At 38.9% G+C, this 20,336-nt stretch overlaps 1 pseudogene; it reads left to right on the top strand.

The window, feature by feature from the left end:
* Positions 1–13,789: 13,789 nt before the first annotated feature.
* Positions 13,790–13,873, top strand: LOC131920229 (U2 spliceosomal RNA; annotated as a pseudogene).
* Positions 13,874–20,336: the final 6,463 nt, after the last annotated feature.

Raw genomic sequence — 20,336 nt, 5'->3', positions numbered from 1 at the left:
ATTCCTCAAGGCAAGAAGTATTAATATTACATGGACACATGGCTAAATAGCAATATTTTTTTCTACACTATCCACTATGAAATGCCATATCAAACATTTAGACAGTTTTTCCTCTGCTCAAATTTTGTACTTGTTGACATTGCAGACAGCAAGAGAAGGATATTGTTTACTTTCAGAAAACAATCTGCATCATATCTTATCTTCACATCTGCATTTACTTTATATGCTACCCAGTTTCTGTATCTATCTGCATTCTGTAGGCAGAAGTTTCTCTCCTGCCTGCCTGTTCACAAATACCCAGCAGCAGCTGCTTAAATAATTGATTCTGAGGCTTAATATTACTTATAAATGATCAGCCAGTAGCTTAGGCTTAATATTAACTAGCTCTTACCCTTGAATTATTTCATAATTCTTATCTATGTTTAGCCACATGGCTTGGTATCTTTTCTCAAAATGACACTCTCATCTTGCTTCCTCTGCATCTGGTTGGCGACTCCTTGATTCCATCCTCCTTCCCAGTATTCTCAGTTTGGCTTTCTCATCTAACTTCTTGCCCAGGTACCAGCCAATCAGTGTTTTATTAAACCATTTTGAGTGACAAATCCTTACAGTATTCAAGATAATTATTCCACAGCACTTCCCACTTTTTGTCTAATTAAAAAGGAAGGTTTTAACTTTTAACATAGTAAGATTATATACAACAAAACACAGTTTTTAAGAATTACAGCAACACTATCTAATCCATTTGCATTTGGAAAAATTAGAGAAAATATTTAATTATCTTTCTTACCTTGGTGAGTCTAAAGTTTTGTTATAACTCTTGTTATAACTAAAGAAAACTATAACTGTCTAGTTTTCAACTCCATCAAAGACTCAAGAAGGATGTAGTGTTACCTAATGACAGACACATCAGGCTGCCTGAACAATCACCCAAATTTCCACTTCAATATTGGGGCATCTATCTTCAGCCTAAAGACCTAGCACATCTGACAGACTTATTTGTGAAGCAGGATTTTTGAAGGACTGTCTCACTTTGTCTTGGCAAACTTCTGCAGTCACTTTCTTTTGTGTCCTTCTTGTCCAATTTGTACAGCATACTGTCAGCAATTGAGGCAAGGGCACTTTCTTTGCTCACATGGCTGACTTTTGCCATAAAGAAAACAAACTCCATATGGAGGTTCTTCAATGCCCATCATCCTCTTTGAAGTAATTGGGGCTGCCAGGAGCAGACATGTCTCACTGTAAAGAAAAGTCTAACTTCCTAAAACATTTTAAATGTCATATTCTGTAAGTCTTTGAAGTATTTGAAGATTGCCTAGCTGTAGTAGGACAGGCCCACAGGGTTGAGGAAATTGGCTCAAACCAGTTGCCAAGGCATGCAGATAACGTACTTCCTTTTGAGCCAACCTGGAGTCTTTCTGAAAGCTTAGCAACAGGTGTTGTAAGAGTTCCTGAGAGCCTAGTTATAGTCACTCTCAGAGGTCCTGATCATTCCTAGCTAATGAAGGGCAACCATGTAATGTCACCAGATTGAGACACAGCCTGGGTACTGGTAGAAGGGTATATAAGACACAGCCTTGGTACTGAATAAATGAGTCTGCTATTTGCCTTCACCTGACTCCCAGTGTCTGTGTCATGGACACCGCACCTTCTCAGCCCCTTCTCTGAGGGAGCCCTTAGGACCCAGCAACATCTGTCCCCTGAATGTGGGACTTCTGTTACTGTCACTTTCCTGTGCCAATTCTGATCATCTCCCTCCCTTCACTCACAGTGCTGAACAGCACTCCCAAGATGGTGTGTATCAGTGAGAAGGTCCCTCAGTGTTGTGTTCTTTTGGTCCCTTCAGCAGGTAAGCTTTGAGACATCAATTTCTTTCCTTCTTTTGTATTGTCTGTCATGTTTGTCTGCCTGTCCCATTAGGAAGGCACATTTTTTTCTGTTGCAGTTTGCCTAGCACCTCCAACTCAGGACTAACTGCCAGGAGGTGGAAGCAAGGCTTGGCTCCTGAATGCTATCCCTTGTCTGGAGACACCATGTGGGCATATGACAGTGGCCTAAAAAATGATGGGAGTCTTACACTAAGCACAAGACATAAAGGTCCAATACAAATTTCTACCCCTGTTGATTATCATCTTCTCTCTGACTGTTGCTTGCCTGCTGTCTCCCTCTACAAAATGTGTAACCACTTCATCACCTCCTCCCCTTCCAGGTCTCACGTCTTTAGGGCATCCAATGATGAGGAGGCAGACAGTTTGGGCCCAATGAAATCTGTCAAGGAGAATGTAGCTGCCATTAAGACCCCATGTGCTACTCCCCCGTTGGCCCTACTTCTGCCACAGATATCAATCCCCCAGCCAGAGTATGCTTGGACAATCTTCCCCAAGACCTGCTTGCCTAGGAGACTGGCTACTCCCCTGCTCCACTGCATACCCTTCACTGCCCAAAGCCAGCCCCATTCATAACTGGGACGCCTGTAGAGACTTATCTGGTTAACCTGGGTCCAAATGCTGCTGTCCATCCCTGGATTCCCACCCCTATAGTTGAACTCTCTCTCATCCAGAAGGCAACTAATAAGTCAGGCTGGACTCACCTTATTTCAAACGTATCTTCACTTAATTGATAATGCAACTACAGACATAATTTGATTGGTATAGTCTGCTCAAATCTGTGCTGGAGCCAGCTGCCTTTCTTAGCTGGAAATTGGCTTACAGTGGTCAAGCAGAACCTCAAGCACAAATGAAACTCTTAATTAATGTTCCAGTGACCCTTGACATGCTCACTGGGTGAGATAACTTTTTTCTTCCCATCCGTGAGGCAAAGATTGGCCATTGAGCCTACTACCAACAGGTTTCTTACCTGACCTTCAAGGCTCTTAAGGCATGCACCCCTTGAAGCCCTTCAGTTTACAACGGAAATCTTACCCAACAGCCAGGGGAGCTATTCACCAACTTCCTGGCAGTAGAGTACAGAGTAGATGCAGGCTCCAGTAGATATATATTGACTATATATAAGCTGACTTGGGAGGTACTCATTGCCCAAACCCATAATGTTGTTGCAGCCATGTGAAATGAGGACATACAAAAATAGTAGCAACCACCAGAGATCTCAAATGCAGCACTGATCCCTTTACTGCTCTTACCACCTCCTTGGGTGCTCTCTTCACTGACAGGCAGCATGCTAATGACACTCCCAAGGGTCCCTTGATAGATAGAACTTTCTGGGGATGTGGCAAACCAGACAATTTGTGGCATAATTGCCTCTGGGAAAAACCTAGGATCCTATGTCTCAGATACAATAAACAATTTCATTGACCAAAGGGTTGCAGGTCACAGCCTGCTGAAACACAAGCTCTTTTAAACTCTAGATGGGGTGCTCCTCAGCCCTGCCAGTAAGAGGAGGCTCTGGTAATTCAAAAATCAATTGGATAGTGCCCATTCTTTCACACTCTCCAATGCTGACAGTTTATCTTGATGGACAAGCTGTCAAAGGCTTGGTTGACATGGGTGCAGATGCTACCATTCTAACCAAGACTGAGGTACTTCACTTCCCTCATTGAAAGTTTTAACCTGCCCCCCTATCAGTGGTGTGAGAGGCCAACAAGATTCTGTGATGACCACTCATCTGGTCCATTGGAAGGCTCTTGATGGCAATCGAGGAGCCATTTACCCTATTATTTCCACTATACCTAGGAACTTGTGCGGCAGAGACATTTTAGAGAATATGCATGTTGTCCTAAATACAGATGAAAGGGCCTTTTTTTAATGACATCAAGGTTCATGAAAAAGTGGGTCTTGCAGTATGTAACCCTTCATGAGACCTGCACCCCAAATTCTAAGGGCCACTGTCCCCATAAGATCCACTATGATTGAGCCCCTAGCCCCATTCCATGGATGTGGCTCTTGGATCAAGAAGTACAGGTGGGACAGTGGCCTATAATTGAACCCAAGCTGTCAATCTGAAAGGAATTAGTTGCAGAACAGCTAAAGATGGGGCATATGGAACCATCCACAAGTAAACATAATAACCCCATATTTGTTATACCCAAGGAATAGTGATGCCACTGCCTCCTGCAGTATCTTCATGTAGCTAATGGTCAAATGGAAAAAAATGGGGTCTACACAGCCAGGCCTCCCTTCCCCTAGCACTATTCCTCCATCTTATTATATGTTAGCTTTAGATATTAAGGATTGCTCTTTCAAATTCCTCTGGTGCCACAGGATCAAGATCATTTTGCCTTTACTGTATAGGAACCTAATATAAATAAACCTGCTAAGACATATCAATGGACTGTTTTGCCTCAAGGAACAAAGAATAGCCCCACTATTTATCATTTATATGTTTCTCAAGCTTTGGTCAATGTCCCTAGGGATATTCTGATCTATTATATGGATGGTCTCCTCCTGGCACACCAAGATGCAGCCTACATGCAAAAGACTGCCAAGGTGTGTATTAGAAAATCTCACATAATTCCGTTTGATGGTGGCTCCAGATAGGGTCCAAGTGGTACCCCCATTTGCCTTTTTAAGCTTTTCCAATGCTAAGCAAGTTCACCCCCTTTTTTAAAAAATTGGAAATGAGGAATTTTACTCACTCTCAGAATTACAGCAATTATGTGGCATGGTTAATTGGCTTAAATCTCTCTTACTCATCCCTGACCAAGAGATGAGACACCTTTTTTTTCATTGTTGGAGGGCCTCACCTGTCCTTCCACTAAGGTTAGGCTTACTCAAGAAAATAAAAATTTGCTACAAAAGGTTTTGGCCATTCTAGCCACCTCCAGCCTACAATGCCATGATCCCCAAACACCCTCGCTGGCAATGGTCCTCTGGACACCAAGGGAATTGGGGGAGTATTATGGCTATCTGGGCCCCTTCTATGGATGCATCAAGCACATTATGACCTGCACAAGGTCACCTCTAAGTTTGACCAGTCCTTCCAATTTGGCCTTAAGACATGGATGCTGGCACTGAGAACATATGAATGAGAACCAGATAAGTTTGTCTTTCCTTTTTTTAAAAAAGAATACTCAGTCCCTCTGGGAAGATTCTATCTCATTCCAGTAAATGGTTGCAGGAAGTATTGACAATCATTTGCCAAAAAACAAGATCATAGCAGAACTCCCCACAATTCCAATAAAAATATAGCCCCATGCAGTGCCCTTCTCCATTGCCATCCCTCATACTATCCTAGTCTTTTCAGACTCCAATAAAAATAGATATGGTGTCTTTATCCAGTGTCCTGGATGCAAAGATGTTATATATTTTATCTCTAACCCTTGTTCCATTCAATTGAGTGATCTATTGGTCCTCATCAAGGTTCTAGTGGAGTGCCAGACCAAGCCTGCTAATATTTTTTTTTGACAGCCAGTACACTGTTCAGGCAATTCATGTGCTGGCCTTTTCTTGAGTTAAAGACTCACTGACCCCATCATCAGCACCATGCTGCTCATACAAAATGTCCTAAATCAGAGGACTGAGCATTGGTACCTGTCACATATTAGATCTCACTCCAAATTACCAGGGATATTGGCTCAAGGAAATGAGCTCATAGACACTATCATATTAACAGCCAGTATGGATCTCCTAGAGGAAGCCAGGGCTCTTCATTAGCAGTTCCATCTGTCTCCACAGAATTTGCATAGACTTCTTCCAAAATTACTAGTTTCCCAATTTAAACATTTGTCCCAGGCATGTGCAACTTGCTCCCCTCTTGCCCACTTAGGACTTCTTCAAAGCACAGGGGTTAATCCCCAGGGCTTGTTGCCTAGCGCTATCTGGCTGCTTGATCTCATGCATCATACCCCTTTTGGCAATCTCAAATATGTTCATATAATAATAGATACTTGTTCCTCCTTTGCTTATGCCCTAGCTCTTTCTAGGGAGAAGGCCATCAATGCTATCAATGTCCTTAATTCAGCCATGGTAGTTATGGGGATACCTTGGGCACTTAAGACTGACAATAGTTCTCCCTATGCCTCTCAACAATTCAATGACATTCTGGGTTCCTGGAATATTTCCCATACAACTGGCATCCCCTACAATCCACGCAGACAAGCCATTGTGGAGAGGACCAACAGAACTCTTAAGAGCTATTGGCAAGAACTATCTTACCAGAGGCTAGGAGAGATCCTCATTTGGCCTTAACAGAGGTCCTTTTCCATATGAACTTTCTCAGTTTTAATGACAAAGGGCTCAGCCTGGCCAACAAAGCACTAGGAGTCTCTGTCAAAGAACACATCCTGCCCCTGGTGAGATGGAGAGATTCTATCTCTCTCTAATGGTGGCTGCCAGCCCCACTGCTGACCCATGGGAGAGGGTATACTTATATGTTTTTTCTTCAGAGTGCCACTAGACCAATATGGGTCCCAGCAAGAATATGTGCCTGGCCACAGATCAGCCTGCTTTCACCAAAGAGGAAATAACCCAGGATGGGAGATATATATATATATATATATATATATATATATATATATATATATATATTCCTCTTTCTTGATCTCTCTGCCCCTCTAAAACCTGAAGACTTGTGGACCCTGACTTTCTTCATTTTGTATAATGCCTTTGAGATGAGGAATGTTAGTTTAGCAAGCCAGGAGCCTGCTAAATATATTAATGGCTCATGGTCAGCTAAGTTTCTGTATTGTTCATTACAGCTAACCCAGGAAATTTTCCAGTTAAATCAGACAAGGGCAGAGGTTATGGCCACTGACTATTTATTTTTTGAAAATGTTTGGCATAATATAAAAAGGCTGTTTGATCCCTCCTGGATTCTCACTTATGTTTTGATTGTCAGGGTGATGCTTTTAATCTTTCTCCTTTATAAGTGTCTCCTACAGCACATCCAGCAACAACAGGTGGCCACTAAGGTGACTCTACAGGTGTTAATGGCTCTTAGACATCCAACTCATAGCCCTCCACAGGAAGTTATACATAAAATTCTGGTTTTCTGAAATTCAAAAGGCTACTACATGATCCTCCCCACTCAGGGTCATTCGTCAGGGATGGATGCTCTTTGAGGGCTGATAGTCAAAAACAGGTAAGAGCTTGTTTGTCAAGCCTACCTAAGACAGGCACAGTCCAGTTGCTGAGCCCCCCTGAGGCCGGGTCAACAAGGCCCGAGAAAAGAACTCCACTCCTACTGAGTACCCACATGATAAAATAAAAGGGTGGATATGTAGTAGGACAGGCCCATAGGGTCAAGGAAATTGGTTCAAATTGATTGTCATGTAATGTACTTCCTTATGAACCAACTTGGAGTCTGCCCAAGGGCCTAGCAACTGGTGCTGTCAGAGTTCCTGATCCTGAGGAATCTGCCTGAGGGCCTAGCAAAAGGCACTGTCAGAGGTCTTAATTGTCCCTAGCTAATGAGGAGTGACCACATAATGTCACTAGCTCACTATCATAGCTCCTGATCATACCTATCAATGAGGGACAACCACACAATGTCACCAGATTGGGACACAGCCTGGGTGCTGGGAGGAGGGTATATAAGGCCTTTCCTGTTACTAAATAAACGAGTCTGCTGTTTGCCTTTACCTGACTCCCAGTGTCTATGTCATTGATATTGCACCTTCTTACCCCCTCCCCCAAGAGAGCTATTATCACCCAGAAACACCTAGCTATCTGAAATATATCTCTGTATGACCTTGAAAACCTACCTAACATGACTATAAGTTTGCTATTATAAATTATTGTTAATCCATATTTCTTAATTATATGTAACATTTTTAAATGAGCTGTATAAACATAATACCCAAACAAGAGTAGCAATATACATGAACTTTAAATTTGTGTCAATAAACTAAAATTCATATTGATGTAAAATATGTAATTTTAATAGTTTTTTTTATTAAAGTAGATTTAATAATCTACCATTTTCCCCCCATCATTTCATTATCATATCCCCTTTTCTTCTTTTAGAAAGAGATTGACTATGACCAATAACAATTTGTAACCAAATTCCCTAAACAAAGACAAACAACCATAGTCCAATTTTGGGGAATGTGGGTGTAGTTTTCTAGGCTGCTTCCTGCTGATTGGGGTGCTGTTAATCTTATGGAGACCCTGAGAAAATTTCAGATTATGGTCAAGTTCTAACTGGAGTAGTCTATGAGGCTAGATCATCTCAGCCAGCAGCCTTAAAGCCTTTCTGGATGCAGAATTCAGAGGAAACTGCAACAGAGGAGCTCTGAAACACTGGATCATCTGGACCATCTGTTCTCATTGGAGATTTTTTTCAGGGGGTCTTCCTCAATCAAACCTGATTTTTCTTAACAGAATGACCCACAGCCTCTCATTTCCTATGGAAATAATAGCATAGCCTCTTCTCCAAAGTAACATACCTTTTGACTTAAATTTTGAAGTCAAGACATTTTCAAAATATATAGGTTGGTGCTGTGGGATGTTCTGTATGGCAAATGTGTTGCTAATTAGTCAATAAATAAAACACTGATTGGCCATTGGCTAGGCAGGAAGTGTAGGCAGGACAAGGAGGAGAATAAAGCTGGGAAGTGGAAGGCTGAGTCAGAGAGACACTGCCAGCCGCCATGATGAGAAACAGCATGTAAAGATGCTGGTAAGCCACGAGCCATGTGGCAAGGTATAGATTAATGGAAATGGATTAATTTAAGCTGTAAGAACAGTTAGCAAGAAGCCTGCCACGGCCATACAGTATGTAACCAATATAAGTCTCTGTGTTTACTTGGTCGGGTCTGAGCAGCTGTGGGACTGGCAGGTGAGAGAGATTTGTCCTGACTGTGGGCCAGGCAGGAAAACTTAAGCTACAGGTTGGATTAATCCAGCAACAGTTATAATCAAATGTCTCTTAGCAGCTGTTGCTCTATCCTTAGCTGTCAAACAATTCAAAGACAACACAATAACATACAGTATCCAGACTCTCTGTGTGTTTTCCATCTTGACACGGCTTTTTTTTTTTTTAAAAAAAGTATTATTTTATTCCCTTTTTAAGGGATTTTATTATTTTAAAATTATATATTTCTTTTTATGACTGTCTATACTTTCTCTTTACTTTCCCAAACCTACGTATATTTTAAATACAATGTAAAACAAATGTTTTTGTTTTTCTAAATCTGTCTTTACCGCAAAGCTCTATCTTTTTCTGACCACATGAGCATTTAAGCTGCTAAGTGAACATGACTAGGACCAAAGCTGCAGCTTTAGCAGCTGGCTATGTCCCAATCCTTGGTTCCTTGAAAAGCTAGTCTCATGGAAGAGGCACATTTACCACCAGCTGTGAAAGCCATGTTTACCTCTCCAACTCTGAGAAGTTTTTGAGTCCACATTGCCATTGAGTAGTGTACCACCTGTTGCTCATAAACTCTATTTAAGTGTTTGGTAGCAGGGCCTCTTAAAACTGGCATGTGGTTTTTGCTGAGTCAGGAAGCCATCTCTTAAAGGAGCTAGGTCTCATGCTTGCTGCCAGCAAACAGAGCCTACCAGAGAAAATCAATTACCAACAAGCTGCATTTGACTCTGTTTTTGTGTGTTTAGAATCCTTTTTTCTTTTTTTTTTAGCTTTATCTGGTTTTATGTGGAAATTCTTGCTGGAAGTTTGGGTACAACAATGTAGCTGGAAGTTTCTCTCCCTCCTGCCTGTTCGCAAATACCCAGCTTCTTAAATAATTGACTCCAAGTGTTAATATCACCTGTAAATGCTGGGCTGGTAGCTCAAGCTTATTACTAACTAGTTCTTACACTTAAATTAACCCATAATTCTTATCTATGTTTAGACGTATGGCTTGGTACTTTTTCTCAAAATGACATTCTCATCTTTCTTCCTCTGTGTCTGGCTGATGACTCCTTGACTCAACCCTCCTTCTCCCCAACATTCTCAGTTTGGTTTTCCCACTTAACTTTCTACCCAGATACCAGCCAATCAGTGTTTTATTAAGCCTACTTGAATAACAAATCCTTACAGTGTACAGAAGGATTATCCCACAGCACCATTCATTGGCCGTTCTTTGCCAGATAACATATGCACCCACTTAGGTGAAAGATAATGTTGGCAGATCTTCATTGTCTATCAAGGAGCAAAATAGTGTCCCAGAATATAGACAAACAATATATATTAAGTGATAAGAATAATGTGAGATTTCTATAATGGAAAATGTTCATTTCTGTTGCTGTCCTGTTTAAACAATCTTAAATTGTACTTTATCCCTTAGCACATGATGCACTATAGTTTTCAGAATGTTCCTCTGTCTTTTCACATCAAATTAGATTTATGTTTTTTTCTGTTGATGCTGAATTGAAGAGAAAGAAAGATTATACACTGGATAGCCTCAACCCAGTTAAGGTAGCTTCCTGGAAACTCAGTTTTTTCAACTGTCATATATGACATGGTTTAACAGCACTAATGTTATAAGCTGTATTTAAATAAAAATGGAAATCTTCCTATAATCTGAAATAACTGTCATTTGGTAGGCATTAAATATACCTCTCTTTCTCCCATGGGGAGATAATTGTCCTTGTTATTGGTGTGAAGTGTGCTGAAGACCAGCAGGATATTATTTAAATAATTAATTACTGCTACTTATCTTTTCCTTATTTATAGTGCATAATCATTGCTATATTCAGGTGTATAAATACATTCACAAAAATATTTATAATTTTAGAAATGTAAGCACCAAGGTTATACATGTAAATTTTCTTGGGAAGACAGAATCTAAAGTTATTTCTACCATCAAATATTTGGAGTTTTTTTACTTTATATACACACAGAAGAGAAAAAACTCACAACATCAAAAAGATCAAATCAGGAAATACAATTCTGTTAATTTTAAAAAGACAGAAATGGTTGTAAAGAGTTGGTGATAGTGGACTTTCAAATGGCCAAATTACCTGTCATGGTTGGAAATTTACACTTATGTTTTAGACTTTATACCTTATGTTATGAATACAAAAATATGTTGTTTAAGATATGAGACACTGGGAAACAGTGATTACATATTTGAAGTTATTAGTGTTTAGCATTAGCTTAGTGGGGACTTGTACATAGCTTCTAAGTTCATAAGACTTAAGCTTAGAAAAAAACAGAGGTTCAAAGTGTGGGACTACTACTTGAAGGATTGCCATTTGATTTTACATTATAAAGCATATATGTGTGTATATATACTTACATACATACATACACACACATCATAATTACACAAGTACAATTTGCTCAGTCTGTACAATAATATTAATATGTTTTCAAGATTGACCACTGAGTATTGGATAACTAATTGGGGTGCTCTTCTCTGGGGAGGATTATATGTCCTGCTCTTAAGAGCCACAACTGATCTACAAATTTTTTATTGGGCTTTGGTATTTGCTTAGCCAGTTAACATATATAAATGTATATGTAATATATATATATATATGTGTGTGTATATGTGTATGTGTATGTGTATGTATATGTATATGCATATGTATACTGGTGGTTTGAATAAGAATGGCCCCAAAGGCTTATAGATTTGAATGCCTGGTCAATGCAGTGGTACTACTTGACAGGGATTAGGATATGTGACCTTCTTAAAGGAAGTATGTCACTGATTTTTTCAAATGCTCAATCCAGGCCCAGTGACTCTTTTTCTTCCTCATGCCTGTGGATTCAGATGTAGAACTCTCTGCTACCTCTCCAGCACCATGTCTGCCAGCATGCTGCCATGCAGGTAACTGACTAAACTTCTCCACTGTAAGCATGACTAAATTAAATGCTTTCTTTTGTAAGTGTTGCCACAGTCATGGTGTCTCTTCACAGCAATAGGACATGGACTCTGTGTGTGTCTGTAACAGCAACTTTGAAAGGGCCATGAATTTGAAAGAAATCAGGGTTTGTTTTGGGGTGGTTTGGAAGAAGTAAAGGGAGAGGAGAAATGATCGAACTATAATCTCAAAAAAAAAATGCCTAAAATATCTTTACTAGAGGAAAAGTTTGCTAACATTTGCTCTCAAGTATTCTGCATCAAAATTTTCTACAACATCTACTTTTGTGTTATTTAACTATTTTCATATAGGGATTTATACATGACACTATTAATTGATCAAAATCTTCAATAAAAATATCTAACTTTAGATTATTAATTTTATATTATTTCTATAACAATTTACTACCTCTTAAATATCCAGGAAATATATATTTGCACTGTTCTGAAACTTAATCTATTATATGTCTTGCCTTCCCTAGAACCATATTTTGAGGTTTACTCTCCTTAAGATTCATTATACTCTAACATATGATCTTGTTACCTTAAATTATCTTTTACAGAATATAATGTTTTATGGGGATTTAGGCTACATACACTTTTAATCTTAATGATATTACTAAATTTCTAAAGGCAGTGGGTCTGTAGTAGCAAAACTAGGTATGAAATTCATTATGAATTTTGATTGATGTTGTCATGATGCTAAAAGAAATTCTGCTCTCTTCCTAATTAAACTAGGGGTGGAAATTTTTCCTTTTTATTTTGTAATACTGGGAATCTAACTTACCACCTCCTTCATGCTGAGAAAGTGCCTTACCACTGAGTTATAGCCACAGTCTTTTTGTTAACTGTAGACAGAGTAACAATAACTTACTCTGGCTAGTCTTGAACTCACTAAATCCCAGACAGACGTTGAACTTGCAGTTCTCCTGCCTCAGCATCCTAAGTATCTGAGATTGATTAGAGTCATTCCCCATTAGCCCCAAGTATAACTTTGATTTTTATTGAATATTGTTTCTGTATATATTGATAGATTTATAAAAAATTCATTTATTTTGAATTCTATTATTTTGTTAATGGGAAGAATTTTATTAATTCATTTACAGGTTTTTTGTTTGTTTGTTTGTTTGTTTTTCAAGATAGAGTTTCTCTGTGTAGTTTGTAGAGTAGATCTTACTCTGTAGACCAGGCCAGCCTCGAACTCCCAGAGATCTGCGTGGCTCTGCCTCCGGAGTGCTGGGATTAAAAGCATGCACATTTACAATATTAAATAATCTTTTCATAGCTCAAATAAATTCAGCTTGGTAATAAGTCAGGATCATAAGTCTTCTATGAACCTGATTATTTTATTTTATTTTATTTTATTGCTCATAAAATTCCTACATGCTATGGATCTCATCTGCCTAGGCTATTCATGAATTCTTATGTTGTATTCCATAACAGAAGCAAATTCCTATTAAGACACACAAACTTATTTCAGTTGGATCACATGTAAGATATTTTTGTATAACGTGGTTCTAATTTTCAAGTGTCTATTTTTCTCTTCATACATGTCCAGTTCTTTAGCTATCTTTTCCTCTTTTTTCTCTAACCAATTTTAGTGTGTATTCCAAAGCTGCATGTATTGTTCACATGATCACCGTGGCCTTTGGCTTTGTATCCCAGTGAAACTTACAAACAGTATATCCTTTTCCTGAAATAAAATAATGTTTGTCCTAAACACTAGATAATCTTCATGACAGTCATCCAAATGGCACTTTTTGCAGCATTCTCATCATACTGAAAGGACAGCCGAAGCCGCGTTGACACAGTGTTACCTTTCTTTCTTTCTTTCTTTCTTTCTTTCTTTCTTTCTTTCTTTCTTTCTTTCTTTCTTTTTTTTGGTGAGGGTCTCTGATTTTTTTTCATTTTTATTTATTATTTATTGATTTATTTATTTATTTATTTTTCTGTTATCAGCTTGATAGAGTATAAATTCTTATTTTAATAGTGAAATGTTTCATTGAGGCTTGCCCAGTAATTGAGTAAAACCAAAACTTACTATAAGCCACAGTCATTCTAGGGTCCCCCCTGCTATATAGCCTCCCTGGTTCTGTGGCCTTTTGACTAAGATCAAGTGTAGTATCTGTTCTTATCAGTTTAACAGTGTTACCCTTAACTCCACTCTATACCCAAGGCAGTCACTCAGTGATATGAGCTGATCTGAGCAATACAATCCCAAAGTGCTAAGAGGGCTGCCATCTGGACATTGGACATCAGAGACTGCATATGTGAGAAGGGGAAATCCTCAAGCAAAATGTATGGAACCCAGGCTTCTGTCTGGTGGGAGTCAATCTCCCTGTAGTTCCTTCCCTGTTATCTCCATCCACTGACAATTTAGGTGGCAGAAAGATGCACAGATGTTTCACACTTGCTTAGAAGATCTGTTAAAATACATTTGTGTGATGGAAATAATTTTGTAGTAAAGCAGAAACTGGAGACTCTGTTGAAAAAGTAATAAGTGGAGGAACAATGGAGGAGTAGCTTCAATTGAAAGCAATAAAGATGAGCAGAATTGGAATAGAGAGATGGTCCATGTACTCATTTCATTTGGCTTTAAAAATAGTTACTGCTTTTGTAAAAACTCTTAGATTTGGTTCCCAGCACCCATGACTAGCAATCATGTGGAACCCTGGTTCCAAGAATTCTAACATCCTCTTCTGACCTTCAAGAGCACTAGACGTGCACGTGGTGTATGTAAACATATACGCACACAGAAAATACTCATACACATAAAATTTAAAAAATAGATCTTCAAAAAAGATAAGAATTGAGGTTTTTCAAGTGTGTGATCTTTCGGAGGGGAAGGACGGCAGCCGCAGCGAGGGGTAAAAAAGGGTTTTAGTCTCAGCTCTTAGCTACTGCTCTGACCTCTTAGGCTTTTAACTCCATCTTTGGCTCTGTGTTTCTTATTTAATAAGACTGTTACATCTACAAGTGAATATCCTTGGTATGGTTTCCTACAGCATAAGATTGGAGTGTGTGGGTGAGTATTACAAGACTGATAGCATACCATCTTAAAAATAGCATACAAAGTATTTGATATTATTTTACATATAATACTTACAGAAGCATTGTTTATAATAGACAAAAAGTAAAAAACAATTTAAGTGTCCATCAACTATGTGAACCGATAATTTCTGTTATTTCCAATCTATAGAATGGTATTGAATAACAAATAAATGTGATGGCCTGATAGATGCTCCAACTTAGATAAACCTTGAAATTTTTGTTAAATTATAAAAAAAAAAAAGCCACATGAAATGAGTACATTTTCCATGACAGTATTTATATGAAAGATACAGGACAGACAAATTTATAGAGACTGATCATGCATTGTCTCATAGTATCCAAATAGGGTTGGAACCAATATACCAATGTATATGGATATTAATGTCCTTTTTGTAAAACACTATAGCATTTTTCTCTATGACAAAATATTTTTATTAATTCCTTTAGAATGTCATTCAATATATTTTAATCGCTTGCAACATCCACTCCTCAACCTAACTCTTTCCAGGCACACCCCTACCCACCAACCAGGAATTTTCAGCATGTGTGGAGTTTCAATACAGTTTTGACAAATGTGAAGGGAGAATAGTGAGAGAAAAAGAAATGAGGATGAAGAATTATAGACTATGGTGGCATTCTAAGACAGTGTGGGCCAGAGCAATGTAAGATCTGTAAGCTTCATGAAAGGGGATTTGAATTCCACAAAAACACACTGGTGCTAGTTAGTGTCTGTGTAACAGTCTGATGGAAGGGTGCACTGGTAAGAAAGGGTAACATCTGGAGGACATGGCGATGGAGCAGCATGGCAGTGGGGCCTTTCCCTATCCTAATTTCCCACGTTAAGATATGTTGCCTTGAAGAAGATGGGAGCAGCACGTTTACTTAGCTACAGCGGAGACTACATTGGGAGCTAGGCTAACCTTGAGATAACAAAGCATATCCTCTCACGGAAGTAGCAAATTTAATAGCATTTAAAAACCACAAGGAAACGTGTTTATTTACAAATCCACCTTTCCTTCCAGCTGCACGTGGTGGCACATGTCTGCAATGCCAGCCAATGAGAAAAGGGGAAGGAGGGTCAGGAGTCCAAGGCTTTCCTGGGCTCTGTGACATGTTCCAGGCCACTTCCTGACACGCTGTCTCATAGAAGCTAAAAGCATATCTTTCTGATTTAACTTGTCACCAGTGTTCTCTCACAAATTTCTCTCTAGTGTTACCCACAAAGCACACAGACACACGCCCCTGCCACGGGAACTTTGCCTTACATGCTTTTCAGATCCCAGCTACTTTTTTGTCTTTACAAAAAAGCTCAGGTGTTGCCTCACTTCCTTGTGATATTTACTGGACATCAACCTGTCGACAGGATTTCTTTGATCACCTTTTCTGAAACCACAATCTCTGTCAGCACAAAGCATGCTCCATAAATTGCTTTCAGAGTGGAACCTATTTTCTTTCCCAACTATAGGCTGTATTAGTTCCGGGGGTGGGGGCGGGAAATTGCATACAAAACCTTGTAAATCCTTAATGTTGGTGCTGCAGTCTCCCAGCTTATGTAGGCAGCAGGTAATCTAATTATTCGTAGAAAGCAGCATTGTGAATAATTTAACAAGTGTTTGCCTTCAAGAAAATATTGAATTCAGAGCATTTTGCAAATAATTCAATAAACAGGAACAAATACTACAATACTTACTTTTTAGGAAAAATGTGCAGACCTAAAGGAAAGTTCTGTGCTTTTCTATACTCTTAGTCTCTTACTCCCCCTAGAGCTAATCAAAGGAATGCTCAAATCCTGGGTCTTTGATTAAAAAATATGAAGAAGTGATTCAGTCAAGCTTTCTGCTGCTGTGTCGAGCAGCATATAAGTGCTGTGATTGATGGTCATACATATTATTTGACTGGACCATGGGGCCCAGCTAGCTAATTGCATGTTAATCTAGTTGATTCTGAGAAGATATTCTGTAGCTATGGTTTACATTTACACTCAGTTATCCTTTAGTAAAGATTATCCTTGCAAACCTGGATGGTGCAATTCCAATCAGCTGTGAGGCCTCAGCAGGGAAAAAAAAATGAAGATTTTCCCAAGGAAGAAAGAACATTCAGATTGCACTTTCATCTCTTCCTGAGCATTTCCATATTCAACTATGGAGTCTGCATTTGTCTGTCCCTGCAAAGAATAGCTTTGGAATAATAAATATTTGACCTGTGTCTCTGTCTCTGTCTCTGTCTCTGTCTCTGTCTCTCTTTTCTCTCTCTCTCTCTCTCTCTGCCTGTATGTGTGTGCATATTCTATGTGCATCTTATAAATATGTATGTATAAACACACACACATTCATGGATAAATTAATAATAAGATTGGCATGTATACCAAATAAAATATTCATTTTTTAAAAAGAATGAATGTGGGGGGCATTTTTAAAGATTTATTTCTATTTTTGTGTGTTTATGTGTGTTTTGTGAATATATGTCACATGTGCTCATTCAGGTGCACCACAGAGGGCCTCAAATGCCCTAGACCATGGTTACAGGAGGTTATGAGGACATGATGTAGATACTGGGAACCTAAAGAAACTTCAGAAGAGCAGGAATCCTCTTAATCTCTGTACCAGCCAGCCAGCCCACATACTGATACATTTTCAAGTGTGAGTACATGTATATATATAAAACATCTATGAATATGTGTTGTGTGTGTGTGTGTGTGTGTGTGAGAGAGAGAGAGAGAGAGAGAGAGAGAGAGAGAGAGAGAGAGAGAGAGAGAGAGAGAGAGAGAGGTAGTGTCAATGTCAAACTTTCTACTACCAAGAGACCATTGAGGGCTTAGACCATGAGATGACTTAGCAGGTAAAGGGACTTGCCATCAAGACCCAGTTCAATCTCTGGCCTCCATATGTATGCTGTGGCACACACACACACACACACACACACACACACACACACACACACTTGCATAAACACACACACACACACACACATAGTAAATAAAATGTTTTTTAAAGGTTTTTAAAAGAATGTTTAAATTAAAAAAAGACCATTAGGCATTATTCTCCAGTTTTCTGATCAGATAGTCCTGCAAGACATAAAAGGAAAGGAAAAATTTGTATTTATATATGTGTAAATATGGAATATATATATGTTCTTCTAAAATGTGTCAGGCATTGTACTACATGTTTCATGTGTGTTATATATAATTAATTCTTTTAGAAAACACACCCCTGTTTCTCAAAGGAAGATATGTAGGACAGTGGGGACAAGAAGAATCATTTCATATAGAGTGGACTGGACAAGGTATCATGGATTGTGGATGGGGATCTGCCAGCACTCTGTGTTAGGAACATGTTGTAGGCATTATGTTACTAAGATTTCCATTAATGCAACAAAATTCCTGGGATAATCAACTTTAAGAGAGGTAAGGTTCCTTTGTGCTCATAGTTTTGGAGTAGCAGTCTTTGGTTCCTTTCTTAGCCTAGAGTAAGGCAAGACACGACAGAGAGCACATGGTGTAGAAAAGATGCCAGCTTATGACAGCTGGGAAGTGAGAGGAGGAAGAAGAAGGGCCAGAATTCCAATACTCCTTTCAAGGGCACCTTTTCATATGAGCAGAATACCTCCCATTAGGTCCCACTTCTTGAAGGTCCTACTATCTTCCCGGATTGCCATAAACTAGGAAGCCAGCTTTTCACACATGAGCTTTCAGGGGCAAATCCAATCCCCAGCAGGCATCAAGTGAAAGTGGGCTTCCTTATTTCAGAAAGGAGAATGACAAGATCTGCCTCACTCTGTTAGAGTCACTCTGATGGATTAGCATGTATAGCTACTCAGCTATTTGTCAGACACATTGAGTAAGGTTGCAACAAATGTTTACTAGCCCAGTGTTCTAGACATGAAGAACTTGTACAATGATCTGTGTTTTTCTTTTTTTCTGCTTCTTCCTTATCTGGCCTATCTTTCAGAGGACACACAAATAGCCAAGTGCCTCAGTGTCCTGAATTTTCATTTCACCATCAAAAACAATGCTTTTCCCTGTCTCAAAAGACCAAGGGAGTTTATAAGGAGGAATTCTGTCTCCTGCTATTTCTAGAACTGTTTTAATCTCTATTTTTCTAAAAAAGAGGCTTCTATAGAGGGCACTTTGCTATTTTGTTCAAATAAGGCAAGAACACATTTCCTGGTCCAAGAAAAAGACATTGTGTTGTACTTATATTGGGTTTTACAATGATTGGTTAAAACAAAGGAAAACTAATCTATCACTGTTAGTTACTAATGAATTACATTTTTCTTATTTATTATCCAACAAATACAGTCAGATTTTATCTGTGAAATAGTTGGTGATTTTTCACTTACATTTTTCTAAAGGGAAAAGCAATCTAGCAACACAAACTAGATTCTCATTTGTGCTTTTTCCCCACTCTGGGCAGAAAAGGGTGAGGTTGGCTGTGGCTGAAGCATACTTAGAACCTGTGAAAGCATGCCTACAGATAAATGCTTCATGCCCCCTGGAAAATGAAAGCAAATGAAATTGTGATCCATTCTACGTGGAGAGAATGAAGCAGGCTAATATCTTGAAATGTTAACTGGTAGTGGTTCTCAACCTTCCCAATGCTGAGACTCTTTAATACAGTTCCTCGTGGTATGGTGACCCCCAAACACAAAATTATTTTTGTTGCTACTTCATAAGTGTAGTTTTGGTACTGTTGTGAATCGTAATGTAAATATCTGATATGCAGGATATCTGCTATGTGACCCCTGTGGGGGTTGTGACCCAGGTGGGGGGGAAGTGGCTGATCCATACTCCATTTCCTGGCTGCTTAGGTGTGACTGTACCTCCCATTCATGAAGTTCTAAGGATGCTTATAAGAATTTCACACCAAACCTCAGGCATTACCTTTGCTTCGTGCTGCACTAGCATGAGAAATACGTACACCTCCTCGCTTAGTGTAAAGACATCTTGGCATTAGTCAAGGGCATAAATTATTGTGCTGTTGACCCAAATTTTAAACCTGTTTCAAGGTAGCTAGCTGATGGCCTCAGTGGGACAAAGCAGTTATGTGGCTTCTTTGATTTTCTACTTCTAAAATAAAGATAAAATTTGAAAGTGATGGGAACTTTTCAGTGAGATATGAGAAGTATGTAAGAAAGGGGAATCAGGAGGCATGGTGTTAGCTATTTACACTATAAAAATCACAAAATGTAGTTGTTAACTTCTAAAGTTAAGTGTAATTGTTAATTTTTAAAGTTGTTAACATGTTTAAAGGTTTATTTTGATATCAAATGAATCCAATTCTAAATCCCAGATTTTGTTCTGCGTGAACCTAAACCAAGTTTGAGGTTTCTTCACAAGCTAGTTTCTTCATCCATAAGTAGCGAGCATCATTCATCACATCTGGCTGTTTGAAAAATTAGAGAATAAAAAGAGAGCTTCCAGGGGTCAATGCTATTACCAAACTCAGGCCCTGAAGATACACCGATATGGTGAATATCCTAATACTCTTTTGAGGAAACTGAGGCATATCACATCCACAAACATAACCCACAGTCGCTCATCTGACAGAAGAAAATATGAAACCTTTCCCACTATGTCATTAAT

The sequence above is a fragment of the Peromyscus eremicus genome, chromosome 9, assembly GCF_949786415.1.
Source record: "Peromyscus eremicus chromosome 9, PerEre_H2_v1, whole genome shotgun sequence".
Classification (NCBI taxonomy): Eukaryota; Metazoa; Chordata; class Mammalia; order Rodentia; family Cricetidae; genus Peromyscus; species Peromyscus eremicus.
The sequence above is the reverse complement of the archived record's forward strand: the minus strand, read 5'-3'. Positions and strand labels throughout refer to the sequence as shown.